Below are 17,152 nucleotides of genomic sequence, written 5' to 3'. Positions count from 1 at the left end.
GAAACACAGAAACATAATTATTAGTGCCATTAAAATTCACCTAGTGTTAACACACGGTTTTACTGTAAGAACCCTTTGGGTAATTGGTTGAAGCAGAGAGAGAGGGGTAGAAGCTAAAAGTAGGGTCTGGTCTGGAAATGCTCTCTTATTTATTTAAAATCAATAAGCAGCGCTCTGGGCCTGCATCATTTACAAAATTTCCAAGTAATACCATATAATCCAGTCAAACACCTTTTTCTATTTCAAACAAGATTTCTTCAAAAGGCATGTAACTCAGCTGAATTGCATGGGACAACCAGCTAAGCTTCCTAATGCTTTTTGCCTTTCACTTCTCAGAGCAAAGACCATATTTTAGTCATTTATTTATTTTAAGCATTTAGAATTGTGTCACCCGGCATTAGGAGTTGCTTGATAACTCCTAGCTGAACACTGTATTTTTTATACCTTAAGAATCAGAATTATCAGGCAATTAACAATTATGAATAATGAATTTTTAAAAAGAGAATATGACAGCTAGCTTTATCATTTTTAATTAACCTTTGACCAACATTTTTCACTACAAAGTCACATGTACATCTTAATTAGGGACATAAAATCTCATTAATGCCTAATATTTCTTTTGGACAGTTAAAATTCTTTTATGTTCCTTTCAGATGGCATCTTTTACACACTTGAAAAGATATATTTTGATAATTTTAAAGAAAATTACTAGGTTGGCTGTAAACCTTGAAGTTTGACCCTGAAAACACCAGAAATGAGCTGACAAAAGCCAAGGTTAAGCAACTAAAATTTTTTTCAATAAATTTATTGCAATAGGTGGGATTATTCAGAGCAAAGGTGAGCAAGAATAGTCAAAAACACAATCAGCCACACCATGTGACTATATTAACTACATTAAATATCTCATCATTTTACTAATACACGCATAATTTTGAGCAAGAATGGAATGACATGAAACCTGGCTTTGATGTTTCCTCGGTGCCTGGCTGCCCTCTTGTTTGCTTTTCCCACCTGCCCATTTAAAGGGCTCCGAGACTGCCCCCCCTCCTTACGTGCTCCCGGAGAAGCCTGAAGCACTCTTTATCAGCTCTTTTTGGAACACTCGTCTTTGAAGGAAAAATAAGAAAAGTTACTTCACAATCTTGGCAACACCTTTATTGGAATATCTTGTTTCAGTTTAAGGAAAAAAACCTTTCTGAACAAGAAGGGTCTTGTTCCTTTCATATTGAGCCACTGAGACTTCCTCCTCATTTAATTCCGTTCATGACCACTTACGTACGTATGGATGTTTTCAAGAGCTACATAGGTGAACTAAAGACAGTAAATACCACTGGGGAATCTGAAGGCCAGTAAGGAACACAGGCAGACCTAGGAGATAATGCTATGGCCAGACCACCACAATACAGCAAATAGGGCAGTAAAATGAGTCATGGGAATATTTTGTTTTCCCAATGCATGTGAAAATCGTGATTATATGATACTAAGTATGCAATGGCATTATGACTTTTATTTTTTTTTATTTCGGATTAATACGAGGGTACAAATGATTAGGCTACGTTGTTTGCGGTTGTTAGGTAAAGTCCCTGTTGCAGTTATGCCCCTCACCCAGGAGGTGTTCTGTGTACCTTACATTGTGCTTGTTAGGTGAGAATACCCCAGCATTATGTCTTTAAAAAATATGTATATACCTTAATTTAAAAATATTGTTTAAAAATGCTGATGATCATCTGAGCCTTCAGTGAGTTGTCATCTTTTTGCTGATAGACAGTTGTGCCTTAGTGCTGATATAAGCTGACTGGCTGATCAGGGCCAGGCTACAGAAGAGACTGCGATAATTTCTTAAAACCAAATAGCAATGATGTTTTCCAACAATTGATTTTTCCTTTCATGAAAGATTTCTCTGGTAGCATTTGACCCATAGGACTTCTTACAGAATTGGAGTCAGTGTTCTCAAACTCTGACACTGCTGTATTAACTAAATGTATGTAGCCTTCTAAATCCTTGTTGTTACTTCAACAATGCACACAACACCATCACTGGAAGTAGAGTCCATCTCAAGAACCCACTTTCTTTGCTCATCCATAGAAAGCAATTTCTGATCCATTCAAGTTTAATCATGAGGGCCACAATTCAGCCACTTCTTCAGGCTCCACCTCCAATTCTAGTTTTCTTGCTGTTTCTACCACATCTGCAGTTACTTCCTCTACTCAAGTTGTGGAACCCTCAAAGTCATCTATGAGGGTTGAAATTGACTTCTTCCAAACTCTCATTAATGTTGATATTTTTACCTTCTCCCATGAATCCTGAATATTCTTAACGGCATCTAGAATGATGTATTCTTTCGAGAAATTTTTCAATTTACTCTGCCTAGATCCATCAGAGGAATCACTATCTATGAAGCTGAAGCCTTATGAAATGAAATGTATTTCATCAATAATAAGACTTGAAAGTCATAATTGCCCTTTGATCCATGGGCTGCAGAACAAATGCTATGTGAACAGGCAGGAAAACAGCATTCATCTCCTGTACATCTCCATCAGCTCTCATGGGTGACTATTCTCATCCATTCTATAGGAACAGTGATATTTCAAAAGGCATCTTTTTTTTTTTTTTTCTGTGCAGTAGGTCTCAACAGTGGGTTTAAAAGACTCCATATCAGCTACAAGTCTGTTTCATTTTCTTATCATTCCTTGGTTCATTACAGTATTGCTTTTATTTTTCTTCAAGAACTTTTCTTTGCATTCACAATTTGGCTATTTGACACAAGAAGCCAACTTTTCAGCCTATCTCAGCTTTTGAGGTGCCTTCCTCATTAAGCTTAATCATGTCCAGTTTTTTAGTTAAGGTGAGAGAATCCTTATTTCTTTCTTTCTCATTATTCTTATACATAAGGATAATCCTTCTTTTCACTTGAACACTTACAGATCATTGTAGGATTATTCTTTATCTTAATTTCAATATTGTTGTGTCTCAGGGAATAAGGAGGCCTGAGTAGAGAGAGGGATATATAGGAGTGGGTGCTGTAACACTAGGTCAGTGTAGCAGTCAGAACACAAACAACTCTTATTAAGTTTGCTGTTATATAGGCCTGGTTTGTGGGACCCCAAACAAATACAACAGTACCTTCAAAGATCACTGATTGCTATAAAACATAACAATGAAAAAGTTTGAAATATTGCAAGAATCACCCAAATGTGACACAGAGACATGAAGTAAACACTTGCTGTTGGGGAAATGCTGCCAACAGACTTGCTTGACCCTGAATTGCCACAAATCTTTGACTTTCGTAAAACGCAATATCCGAGAAGCATAATAAAGAACAAAGTATGCCTGTACACAAATAGGAAAATAGACAAGCTCTATTAAATGGATACAGAAACAACAAGTTGGCCCTTTGTATCATTCAGGCAGCAAATGAGAGTAACAGTCATAGATCCAAAATTTTACAATTTAGCTCCTAATCTGGTATTTATTCTTGAAATGGAGTGGCAGCCTCCTTACTTAAGACTTACACACATTATCATCTTTTTGGTATTTACAAAGCATAATAGTTAAAACATTTTTAAGGATAATGAGAAAGAATTAAAGAGGGAAAATATTACATAAGTCCATGGTCCATCTTTGACCACTTAAGCAATATGATTAGGGGGAGAATTGGTTCTGTGTTTTAAATCTTTTTTTTATATACATATGTACGTGTGTGTGGCTGTATTTATGCAAAGCCCATGTATTACATTCCTAGGGTATTTATATTTTTTCTAAGTCACTCATAATTTTGGGAAGTACATGAATCTAAAAATTAAGTAATCCTACTGATAAATTTTGTTTCCTTTCTTGGATACTGCTATGATGTATAATAATATTATCCATTGATGAAATCATAGTCATAGATTAATATAGACCCACTCACTAACTTTTAGAAATTTTTGCAATTCTGTGATAGATGATTTTCATCATGGAAGTGTCATAGATCTTAGGCTTATCAAGGCAATAGAATTGATATCCCTCTTTTAAATCTGTCATAACTTGCACATCCCCAATGTCACTGTGAAGCTTAAGTGAACATTTTCCCCGGTGCACTTGAGCTTTCTGCTACATTAAACCTCCTACCCTAGTATTTAGAGATCTTTCATTTCATCTTTCTTCAGCCACTTCTGATTTTCAAACCCTTGAGTATCTTTCCCTTTCCTGTGCTAAGCTGCAAACTCTGGAAGAGAAAACAGGGATAATGTTGTTTCCACAGTGACTCGTATGCCAAGGACATTAAGGGCACCTAACAATTTCAAATAATCATAATGTGGATTCACAAAAATCACACAAAAACATCCTCTTTTCACTAAGCTGCCCAATATCACCCATTGTCAGTATATGGTCTGACAATGAAGTTTGTGAACTCGTCCTAGAAAAAGTGCTCTATACCTCATTGCTGAGTATCACTACAGTTATCTTCAAAATATTCCCCCTGGGAAGCTATGCACCAACATCAGTACCTAGTCACCCTTCAAAGCAATTCTGGAACTCATTCTGGAAGGCCCATCAGAACTGGTTTTGTAAGAGGTATGACGTTAATAACTTGCCACCATGCTTACACTGGCCCCACTGACTGACAATTCTCGAAGGTTTCATAACCTTCGTATATCAGTGTCTCACAGCTGTCTGTGTGGCAGTGTCTTGCTGAGTCACATCCATTATTGTTGTTGTGTGTTTTTGCATGCCATACGATGATAGCTCTGATGGTCATTCCAGAAAAAGAGTTCCAAAATTGCCTTGAAGGATGGTGTCAGAGCATAGCTTCCCAAGGCAACCATAGTGATACTCAGCAAGGAGGGTTGTAGCACTTTTTCTAGGTTGAGTTTGCAAATTTGTCAGACCTCGTAAAACAAACGGTATGATTAAACTTTTCAGAGTCCTTGACAGAGATGCCCCATCCCCTTTCTTAGAAATATGCTCTAAAACTCTTTAAGAAATAATTTGGCAATGAGGGTTACTCCCTCTTTAATGTGAGTAAAATCCTTTTGAAGTAGGCTTCACACAGTACAGTGTTCACTTACCTTGCTCTCCCTCATTTCTGCCATGTGAGGACACCACTTCCTCCCCTCCAGATGACACAGCTTCACCAGACACCAAATACTGGTGCCTTGATCTTAGACTTCCAGACTCCAGAACTGTGAGAAATAAATGTCTTTATAAATAACCCAATCTGTGCACAGTAGTTCCCCTCTTATCCACAGGTGATACATGCTAAGATCCTTAGTGGATGCCTGAAACCATAGATCAGGGGTTCTTAACCCATGGGTCATGACCCACAGGAACTGTATTAAAGGGCCGCAGCATTAGGAAGGTTGAGAACCACTGCCATCAATAGTACCAAACCCTAGCTATCCTGTTTTATTTTATATATACATATATATGCATATATATACCTATGTTAAAGTTTAATTTATAAATTAGGCACAGTAAAATATTAACAATAATAAACAATAATAAATTAGAGCAATTATAACAATGTAACCATTGCACAGAGAGAAGATTCACTCTTACTGTAGATCTAACCAACCTCAGCATAGTAAGGTGGGAACCTTCACCTCTTCATTTAAAGGAAGCACTTTATGACTTCTCTTTGGCATATCTGAATTGCCAGAATCATTAACTCTTGCACATTAGGGGCAGTATTGAGTAAAATAAGCATGCCTCAAATACAACCACTTCAATATCATAACAGGTCAATCCAATAATGGAGGCTGCTCAGTGACTCATGGGCGGGTCCCTTCACAGGCTGAATGACTAACAGGAGTGGAGCATTCACATCCCAGAAGGGACAAAGCAGGACAGCACAAGATTACATTATGTTACTCAGAACGGCATGCAACGTAAAAGTTAGGAATTGAACATTTCTGGAATTTTCCATTTAATAGACCATGGTTGGCTATAACTAAAACTGTATACAAGGGGTCCTACTATATTCTGTTGCAGCAGCACAAAATGAGCTAAGAGAGATGGTATTGCCATTTTCTTTGGTTCCTGACAAATTTTAGTCCCTCGTTTAAATCCTAGTCCCTCCTGAGGGGGGGACTTTCAATATCTTCTCTAGCCCTCTTCTCTAAGGACTAGCCTTAGAAGCAACATAGAGCCACTGCCTTCCAAGTTTCCATCATTTTGGGGGGTGACAACACAGCAGCTATAATCATGTATTTGGGGAACCCTCAAGCATAGTCACCTTCTTAGTCTTCAGGAAAAGATCTCTGGCCCTCTCTCTTCTCTTCCATTTTCACGGTCTCCTCAATGGCACCTACATCTCTCTTCCTACACCAGGTTGCCATAGCATAAACCCCTCAGGGTTTAGGCTTTGTAAACTAAAAAGCCAGGATAGAATCAATGTCAGTCTATTTCTGCTTTGACCCTGCAACTCAATCAAACTAAGACAGGGAAGGCAAAATACAACTCTTTTTTTAGAATGGGCAAGAGAAAACAATGTGAATTAATATATCAACAAACCTCATCACCTTGATAGCTAAAGTGTGTATCTGTTACCTGCAAATGAAAAAATATTGACTAAGGAAAAATCTTATTGAAAATAACTAATGACAGTTTTCACCGCATCATTACTGGAGCCAAGTCTGATGTATAAGGTGGTGTTCAAGATGGATAATTCGATTTGGGGTCCAAAATGAGCTGTAACTCTACAGTAATTAAATTGACATTATTAATGACTTGCAAGCTGGCTCTTAAATCAATTCCAAACCATGAAAATAATTACATAACTACCCAAAACTACTATGATCAACATCTTTTATTTGCATACAAAATTGCTGGTGATATGTTCCTTTACTTTTCAATAGTTTCAACATGTCACATTTCATTATTCAACAAATGTTTATTGAATGAGCTAGAAACTATTCTAGAAACCAGGTATTTTGATAAACAAAACAAGCAAACGAACAACCAAACAAGATGCTTGGCCTCATGATGTTCACAGTTTCATGGATGGCAATAACAATAAACAAAATTAGTAATAACAATAAACAAACTAAGTAACCTCTAGGTTATGGTAGATGTGGGAAAAATATTTCGGAGCTAGGAGCGAGGGTGGAAGAGTGGGAACAGATAATGAAGTTCTGAATAAGGTGATCATAGGCTATCTCATCAAGCTGACATTTGAACAAAGATGCGAAAGAGGGGAAGATAAAAACCATGAAGGAAGAGTATTTTAGAAAGAGATCAGTAAAAGTGAACATGTGCCATACTTAGAGCATTAAAAAGGCCAGTGGCTGGTGTGCAGAGGGCTCGGTAGAGAGTTAACTGAGGGTCTGGCCATGAAAGTCCTTGCAGACCATCGTAAGAAATTTTTACGTTACTCTTGTGAGATGGGAGACTTTTGTAGAAGTCAATGTGATCTAATGTGTATTTTAATAGTATCATGAGGGCATCTGTATTAAAAAATAGACTAAAGGATGTGAAAGGCAGAAGCAGGGAGACCAATCGGAGGGGTTAGCACATTAATCCAGGAAAGAAAAGATAGTGAAGCGGACCAAGATGTTAGCAGGGAAGGTGGTGAGAACCAATCAAACTCAAGATTAAACTGTAAGGCAGAACACAACAACATGTGTTCATTTCTGGATTATTATTTTCCTGCTTGTTAGATAATCAGGTAGAACTAGTCTAAAACTCAGAGCTGAGGTATGAACTAAAAGACATTTTAGGAGCCATGATTCCATAGCATGTTAAGAGTTTGACACAATGTCTCTGACTAGTGAAGTTACCAGCTACCTAATAGAATTTTGTCTGGTATAAATACAAAAGTGTGGTTTATTATCTTGTAAAATATTAACCTGTTTTGCGTCTAACCCTGAGACTTTGTCTTAACATTCTGCAGAATGCTTAAATTCTGATACCGTCTGAAGTGAGTATAGAATTCACAAATTGAGGGCACAGTCCTCCAGACCCCCCTCACTTCACATGCCAGCTGCATGCCTCGAGATTTCCAGGCCACCCTCACTTATTACCAACTGCTTACAAATGTGGAAAGCTCCCCCTGTGTCCTCAGAGGTGAAAATTCACTAGAATGACACACAAATCTCAGAAAAGCACCATACTTACAATTGCAATTTATTATAAGGATACAAATTAGGACCAGCCAGATGAAGAGACTCATAGGATGTTCCAAATGCAAAACCTTTGCATCCTCAGGACGTAGCGCCCTCCTGGCACAGCAATGTGTATCATCAACCAGGAAAGCTCACCAAGTTTTCATGTTCAGAGTTTTTTATTACATACACATGACTGATTAAATTACTGACCATAGACTAACTCTCGAGCCACTCCCATTCTCTGAAATCAGGCTGATATTATCTGACTCAAAGCCTCAACCTTCTAATCATATGCTTGATCTTTCCAGAATGCCCAGCCCTCATCCTGATGATCTAGGGGTCCATCTTGAGTCATTTCACTAGTATAAACCCAGGTGTGATCTCAGAGGCTCACCACAAATAACAAAGACTCTCTTGCCACCTAAGACCAAGGAAACTAAGCACAAAGATCAAACAAACTTTTTATTATGCAACATATTCCTTTATTAAATATCCTATAAAAAGATAGCTCTTCAGGGTAGCACCTGTGGCTCAGTGGGTAGGGTGCCTGGCCCATATACTGAGGGTGGTGGGTTTAAACCTGGCCCTGGCCAAATTGCAACAAAAAAATAGCCAGGCGTTGTGGCAGGCACCTGTCGTCCCAGCTACTCGGGAGGCTGAGGCAAGAGAATCACCTAAGCCCAGGAGTTGGAGATTGTTGTGTGCTGTGCTGCCATGGCACTCTGCCAAGGACAATAAAGTGAGGCTCTGTCTCTTTAAAAGAATATATATATTCTTTTATATATATATTTAATATATGCATCTTCCAATGTTCATCGAACTAATTAAACATCTTAGTGGTTCCCTCATTAATGAGTAAATGTTGTGCATGTATTTTCTATTTGCATAAAATATACCTTTTTGAAAATTAAATTCTAACAGTAACATTTAAGTGAGATAGGCAATGGAGTGAATCAAGAAGAGAGATTCTTCAAAGAATAACTCTTAAGAACTCCATGCTAAGGTTTAAAAGATGAGAAGCAATCAGCAAAGAAGTCCTAGGAATGCCTAATGAATCAGAAAGAAAACCAAGAGAGTATTCTGGAACCCAAGGGAAAAATGTAGTGCATAGAGATGAGTGATCAGAGATGTCAAGTGTTACTGATCAATCTAGTTAAATGAAAACTAAAATTTCATCGTTGTGTTTGGCAACTTCATGGTCACTGGTAATCTTGACAAAAACACGTTTTGAAAATGGAGAAGTAAAGAGCATTTAGAGTAGTTTTAAGAGAACAATGGGAAAATGGGATACCGTTCAGCTATGAAAAGAAATGAATTATTAATACACATTGCAACATGAATGAAATGTGAAAACATTATGCTAAGTGAAATAAATTGAACACAAAAAGCTCATATATTATATGGTTCCATTTGTATAAAAGATCCAGAATAGGTAACTACAGAGAGATAAAATGTAGGTTAGTGGTTGCCAGGGTTGAGGGAAGAGGGATGCAGAGAGACACCTCATTTAGAAGGATTCAATGTTTTCTTTGGGGCTGATAAAAATGGTTTTGATACTACTAATAGAGGTGATGGCTACACAACACTCCGAATGCACTAAATGCCACTGAGTTGTTGAATAGTTAATTTATGTGAATTTCACCTCAATAAATATAAGAAAAGTGGAGAGAAGTTGGAGAGAATGAATAGTGAATATAGAAAATTATTCTATGAGATTTGTTACACACATAAAGGAAAACCAACAAAAAAATACTGTAGCTAGAAGGGGATGTAGGGTAAAATAAAAGTTTTTTCTTTTTTTTAATTTTTAATGGAGGAAACAAGAGTATGTCTGTAAGCTGATGGAAATGACCCCATAGAAGGGAAAAATGGGTGATTCAGAGGAAAGAAGAGAGATGGTCATTCTATTTTTTATACATTTTGCTTTTATTAAAATACCACAAAATAAGCCTGCCTTTAAAAATCCACTTATGTAATATTAAACCAAATATTGCTGGTTTCTAATCCCAGCTCTGCCATAATCTTGTTCTGTAGCTTCATGAAGTCCCCCAAATCCTTAAATATATAAAACAAAAGAGCTGAACTATCTCTAAATATCCCCTTCGTCCCAGAGTTCTATGATTCTCTGATATGCACTGATTTATGTTATTATGAGATCTAAGAATAGCTTTATAGAGTCTACTTTTTCTGCATACATATCATTGGATCTCTTCAAACTTCCTTTCACAAAAAAAAAAAAACCAAAGCTACACTGATTTATAGCAGATTAACTAAAAAGAACACACAGGATGAACAGAGAACTTAAGACAGACTAGATGCAATCAGACATCTGGGCGAGTTTACCGCCACAGCTCAAAAACATCTGGGTGATGTTAGTACTCCAGCTCTGGAAATCAGACATTCCTAAATCTGACATTACTTTGGATGAGCAATGTGTATTCTTAAGCCGCAGATGCCTCATTTTGGCAAGAAAACCTGATAAGCACAGAAAAAAAAAAAAGCATGAAAGAAAATCAGGAGATTCTGTAGGAATTTCTAGCATGAAGTGGTGGAATATCTTAATGCAAAAAGCTAGAATTTAAATATAAATAATGTGTTTTTAACTTATAGACTACAGGTATATGATAACCCACTGACACATCAAACTCAAGGTGCCTGAATGAAAAACTTTCCATTTCCTGCAATCCTCTTCTACGTAATTTTCCAGTCTTCACTGTTGTTCTCATAAGCAGCCAGGTTCAGAATCTGGGAATCATTTTTTCCTCTTTCTTTCTCTTTAGACCCCTTCCCTACATCTAGTCATTTGTTGAAACCTGTGGTTTCAATCTCTTTCTTGTTTTCAGCCGTTTTCTCGCAGTATTATTTCTATTCTCCTTGCTGATGCCGTGGTATCTATAGCCCAGATGGCCGCGAGCCTTCCCCAAACATTCTATCTGCTCCCCATATTCCAATTCATGCCACTTTGCCAATAAAACCGATCTTTGTACAGGCAAAACCGATCTTTGTAAGACTGGGCTCAAAAAGACTCAGTAAGATTCATCTCATGGGTGGAATTCAATACCAATGCTTCAAGCTGAAAGACAAGTGGCCTGATCCTTATTTCTAACATGACAGGACGGGCACCTTAACCTCCTACAAAGTGAGAATACTCATATTCCAAGTATAATACAAGTTCTTGTCTCTTTCTTTTCATATTTAATGTAATTACCTGTTGAGCCAGAAGCATCCATAATCAGGGAGATTAGGAGTACTACGGCAGAAATGGAAAGAGAAAGAGTCACTACTCAGTTTTGACCTCCAAGTGACGGCAGGTGAAGGATGGTAATGTGACGACCTTGTTATCAGAAGCTACAGTAGGCCCTTGCCCTGACCTTGGCACACAAGACCAGGATGACATTAGTTTCTCAACCCCTTTCAGAGAAAGCACTGTATGTTGGTGGAAGAAGAATATAAGTCTCCTGAACAAGCAGGTAACACACACAAGGAGCGAGCACCTCTAGAAACAGAAGGAAGAAAATTGCCTTTGGAAGTGGTTGATTTTGTTACCTGCAGAACCTGTGGTTTCACTGTCTTGGCTGTGTCCTACAGAATCTCCAGTAAATTCCACATAGGTAACCAATGTTTTCAGAGCACTTTCTTTGAACAACCATGTACTTTGGTTACAGGAACTTCTCCTTGGAAGAAAGGAAATGGCAGACTTCTGGACAGCCATGTCAGGTAATAGAATTGGCGAACGATTTTGTGTTTCTTGTTTAGTGTTACTTTGAAAATTAGCTGGAACCGCCGCCTAGTCTGGATGAAATGTTGAAATTTGATACGTATTAATTACAAGTATTTGAAACATAAAATCATTGTTGATGTCACCTTAATCACACTGGTTTAAAACTTCCTAATTATTCAAATGGAGATAAAATAAACTAATGAGAGGGCAGTGAAACAACCATTTATGAGACCAAAAAAGTTTAGCATTCATAAAATACTATAAATCTAAGCATTTCAGTACTTAGTCAAATGGGTGTTAAAATTAATATAAAAGCAAAAGAGAATAGAAGTAAAACTACAGAGGTAAATGCTATTAGGAAAACTGACTTTAATCCTGTTGGCTTATTACTACAACTCCAAGCTTTTAGAAAAATTAAAATTTTTAAAAATAATAAAAAATTTTTTAAAACCACCGTGAGGTCTAAATTGTGCTCCTAATGCCAACACAATACTTATTAAGTGAGATTTCTTAAAATATATTTCATCCTTAAGGAAACTCTGAGCATTAGCTAAGAAGGATATTATCTGCCCCATTTGATAAAGGCCAAAACTGAGAGCAAAAGGGAGGGGTTTTGAGTCCTGCAAGGGTGGCAGAGCTCAAGGGCGATAGATCTGAGAAAGTACCTACAGATCTCCTGATTCCTTCCTAGACTTGAACTATCATAGGATTGGCTTATCTAGAAAGATCAAATTAATCAAGTCATTTCTTTCTTTTCACTATCATTAGAGAGGGAGCCCAAAAGACAAAATTTAAGAGACATGTTTTTGAAGAGAGTTCTATATTCAATATGGTAAATGATAAGATAGCAATGAGAATTTCTGCCTGTGTCAAGGTTGCTGATAGCTAACCTAATAGGCAGCTTCATTCCAGATCATTTGGTGGTGATTTTTCTCTTCCTTTTTTTCTTAGCTTGAAGTTGTGGTGATAAGATGGATAAGGTCATTTAAAGATGGTGACATGTGGTATCTGTTAACAAATGCTGGGTTGTATTTAAAACATGCTGAGAGTAGCACAGAGGCAGGGACAAAACGTTCTTCGCTCCTCAAGCCTAGTACCTCTTCTACGGTATAGATTTCCATCAATTGGTTCTATTAAGTAAATTACATATGACCTTTATATCCCAGTAAAGGTAAATGTAATTTAAGAGTTTATAAGCATGGGAGTAGGGAAAAAGAAAAAAGTCCACTGTGCAAAGGAGGATTTGTGAAATAATGACACAGAAGGCTTCCAAGAATGCCCAGATGTATGTACTTCTGGTCAATTCTATTGAGGTAACCCAAGGGAATAAAAGTTTTATTCTTTTATTAGTTTGTTTATTTTTCTCTCTTTAAATCTCAGAACTGAAAACTAATTCTTTTCTTTTGGCCCAAGTTCTCCCCAGGGAATCATCCATTTTTCTACTCAATACGTATTGATAACAGCATGCAGGACTGTGAAGGCTCAAGGGAACATGTATTCTCATGAGCTGTGGTAAAGGGTCAGTGCTGGCTTGCAGGACGAAAGTTTCTTGTGCGTTTTCAAGGGCCTTGAATATGCTTATTTATTTTGTCCCAGGGTTTCCAGTTTAAGAATTTACCTATAAAGAAATAAGAGATGTGCACAATGATTTCTACCAAGAGTTTATTATGATAATAGTGGAAGACAATTGGTATCCCTAACAGGAGAGTTCAATGGTAATTTACCTTTATAATACATGTGGAATAAAATGCAGCCATTACAATCAGGGTTTCTCAGATGCTTCTATAGTTTAATGGCAGAGATACATTCTGAGAAATGCACCATTAAGCAATTTCGTACTTGTATGAACATCATGAGTACTGACACCAACCTGGATGATATAGCCTGCTACATACCTAGCCTAGACAGTAGTCTCTTGATCCCAGGCAACAGCCCTGTACAGCACATTACTGTGATGGATACTGGACAACTAGATCACAATGGTAAATCTGTGTGTATCTAAACTTAACTAAAGATAGAAAAGATACAGTAAAAATACATTATTATAATCTAATGGGACTACTTATGTGACCCATTGGTGACTGAAGTGTTGCTAAATGGTTCATAACTGTGTATATATCCGGATTAAGAAATAATTTGAGATATTTTCTGGAACGGTAACAGACCTAGATGGATGATAGGATTATGGGTGGTTTGTGAATGGTTCAGAATAAACATGTATTACTTTTGTAATTCACAAAAGTTTAAATAATACGTTTTAAATAACTTTTAGAAAATACATAATGGAATAAATAATAGTCCAGATGATTTTGGAGGGGAAAGCCAGTTACTAAATAGTACACACATTTTCATAAATATGTATGCTTTAATATGAAGGGCATAAGTACTTAAAAGAAACAATAAAGGGCGGCACCTGTGGCTCAGTCGGTAAGGCGCCGGCCCCATATACCGAGGGTGGCGGGTTCAAACCCCGCCCCGGCCAAAACTGCAACCAAAAAATAGCCGGGCGTTGTGGCGGTCACCTGTAGTCCCAGCTACTCGGGAGGCTGAGGCAAGAGAATCGCTTAAGCCCAGGAATTGGAGGTTTCTGTGAGCTGTGTGAGGCCACGGCACTCTACCAAGGGCCATAAAGTGAGACTCTGTCTCTACAAAAAAAAATAATAAAAAAAAAAAAAAAGAAACAATAAAATGTAAACAGAATCTGGCTTAGTTATTGGTAAAATTTGTTATTAATAGTTTTCACACACTTCCCAGAATTTTTTTCAATTTATTTTTCCCTATCTTTTTTTTTTTTTTTTTTTGTAGAGACCGAGTCTCACTGTACCGCCCTCAGGTAGAGTGCTGTGGCGTCACAGCTCACAGCAACCTCTAACTCTTGGGCTTACGCAATTCTCCTGCCTCAGCCTCCCAAGTAGCTGGGACTACAGGCGCCCACCACAACGCCCGGCTATTTTTTGGTTGCAGTTTGGCTGGGGCTGGGTTTGAACCCGCCACCCTCGGCATATGGGGCTGGCGCCCTACTCACTGAGCCACAGGCGCCGCCCTATTTTTCCCTATCTTTATTAATGTTTAATTGACAAATAAGAAGTGTATATATTGTACAACATGTTTTGATATATGTACACTGTAAAATGATTGCTAGGTCTGGTGGAGAGTAAACAGGTGGCAAGGAAGTAGCTAAGGGTGGAGAACGGAATTCAAATTATAGCTAGAAACTGTCCCCTAGTGGGAATGTACCCGGTAAAGAGTTCCTAGTGACCTGGAACTGACCTAGCACTCATTACCATCTAATTAGCATAGCATGGCTGGAGTTTCCTGAAGAATTCTGGGGAAAATACAGGCAGAGGAGAAATTGTTACATAACCATCCTCTAATGTAACCTGTCCTGTGATCTGTTACATAACCTCAGCCTGTCAATCACCCCAAAGGATAGGAAATAACAACCAATCCTGCCCGGAGAAACAAGTTTATAAAAAGCAGTGGTGCGAACAAACTCCTGGTCTTCCTCTGGTCTTGGAGACTGACCTTTGCCTCTCTCTTTGTCTAGAACGTATTTTCACTTTGTGCAACTTCTTTCATTTTTTGTTTGTTTGTTTCTATCATAAACTTTTTGCATAAGATTGTGTTGTGTTCATGAATGCTCCATCATCAGCTCTACTCAGTACCACGACTCATTCTTGACCCTGGGAACCAGGGGACCAGGGAACCAGGGAACATCCAGACAGGCCTAGCATGATTAAATCAAGCTAAGTAGCATATCCATCACCTTGCATACGTGTGCACGCATGCATGCATTTGTGAGAGAACTGTAAGATCAAATTTCTCTCAGCCATGAAGAAGAATGAAGTAACCCTTTTTGCAACAATTTGGATGGAACTAGAGACTATTGTCCTAAGTGAAGAATCTAAAGAATGGAAAGAAAAAAAAAAAACACCACATCTACTTGCTGTTAGACTGGAACTCAGTGGAGAGCACACCTGTGCACAGAGGGAAGTAAAATACAGTGGAAATAAAGCAGGGGGGAGAAAGGAGGAGGGGACTGGCGGAAACCTACCTGACTGGTACAGTGAACACTATCTGGGCACACTTCTAACCCTGACTCGGGCATGACAAAATCAGTACATGTAACCAAAAACATCTGTACTCCTATAATAGTTTGAAATAGAAAACAGAAAATATCTAATCTCTTAGAAGTGCTCATATAGGGCAGCCCCTGTGGCTCAAAGGAGTAGGGCGCTGGCCCCATATGCCAGAGGTGGCGGGTTCAAATCCAAACCTGGTCAAACACTGCCAAAAAAAAAAAAAAAAAGAAGTGTTTGTGTATATGATACATTATTATTAGCTGTAGCCAATAGTTCCAATTTACTCATCCGGCTTAAATGAAACTTTGTATCTTTCAAACAACACTTTTCCATCTCCCAAACCTCTGCCTTCTGGCAACCACCCTTCTCCTCTTTGCTTCTGTGAGTTCAATTTTTTTTTTTATTCCACATATAAGTGACATGGATCACACAGTATAATTTTCTGTACCTGCTTATTTAAACTAACATAGTATCTTCAGGTTCATTCACGTTTTCACAAATGGCACTATTTCCCTCTTTATAAGGCTGAATAGTATTCCATTGTACATGCCACGTTTTCTGTATCCATTCATTCATCGCTGAACAGTTAGGTTGATTTCCCATCTTGGCTGTTCTGAACAAGGCTGAATGAATATGAGAGTGTAGACGTCTCTGTGACACTGGTTTTATTTCCTGTGGATATATATCCAGTAGTGGGATTGCTGGATCATATGGTATTCCTCTTAATTTTTTGAGGAACCTCATAACGTTTTTTCATAACAGTTGTACTAATTTGCATCCCCACCAGCAGTGTGCAGAGGCTCCCTCTTTTTCACATCTTTGCGAATACTATCTTTTACCTTCATGCTAATGGCCATTCTAACAGATTGGAGGAACTGTCCCTCTGTGGTTTGGGGTATTTTTTTCATAAATGTATTGGCCATTTGGGATCATATCTAAAAACTCATTACCCAGATCAATGTCAAGAGGCTTTTTGTCTATGTTCCCTTCTAGTAGTTTTATAAGTTCAAGTCCCAGATTTAAATCTTTAATCCCTTTTATTTTTTTTATAAGATGAGAGATAAGGATCCAATTTCGTTTTTTTGTGTGTGGATATCCAGTTTTTTCAAATACAATTAGTTGAAGAGACTGTCCTTTCTCTGCTGTGTTCTCTTGACACCTTTGTCAAAGATCAATTGACTGCAAATGTGAGGATTCATTTCAGGGCTCTCTGTCATGTTCCCTTGGTCTATTTGCCGTTTTTAGGCTAATACCATGGTGTT

This window comes from Nycticebus coucang, chromosome 17, assembly GCF_027406575.1.
Source record: "Nycticebus coucang isolate mNycCou1 chromosome 17, mNycCou1.pri, whole genome shotgun sequence".
Lineage (NCBI taxonomy): Eukaryota > Metazoa > Chordata > Mammalia > Primates > Lorisidae > Nycticebus > Nycticebus coucang.
Note: the sequence above shows the minus strand (reverse complement) of the source record.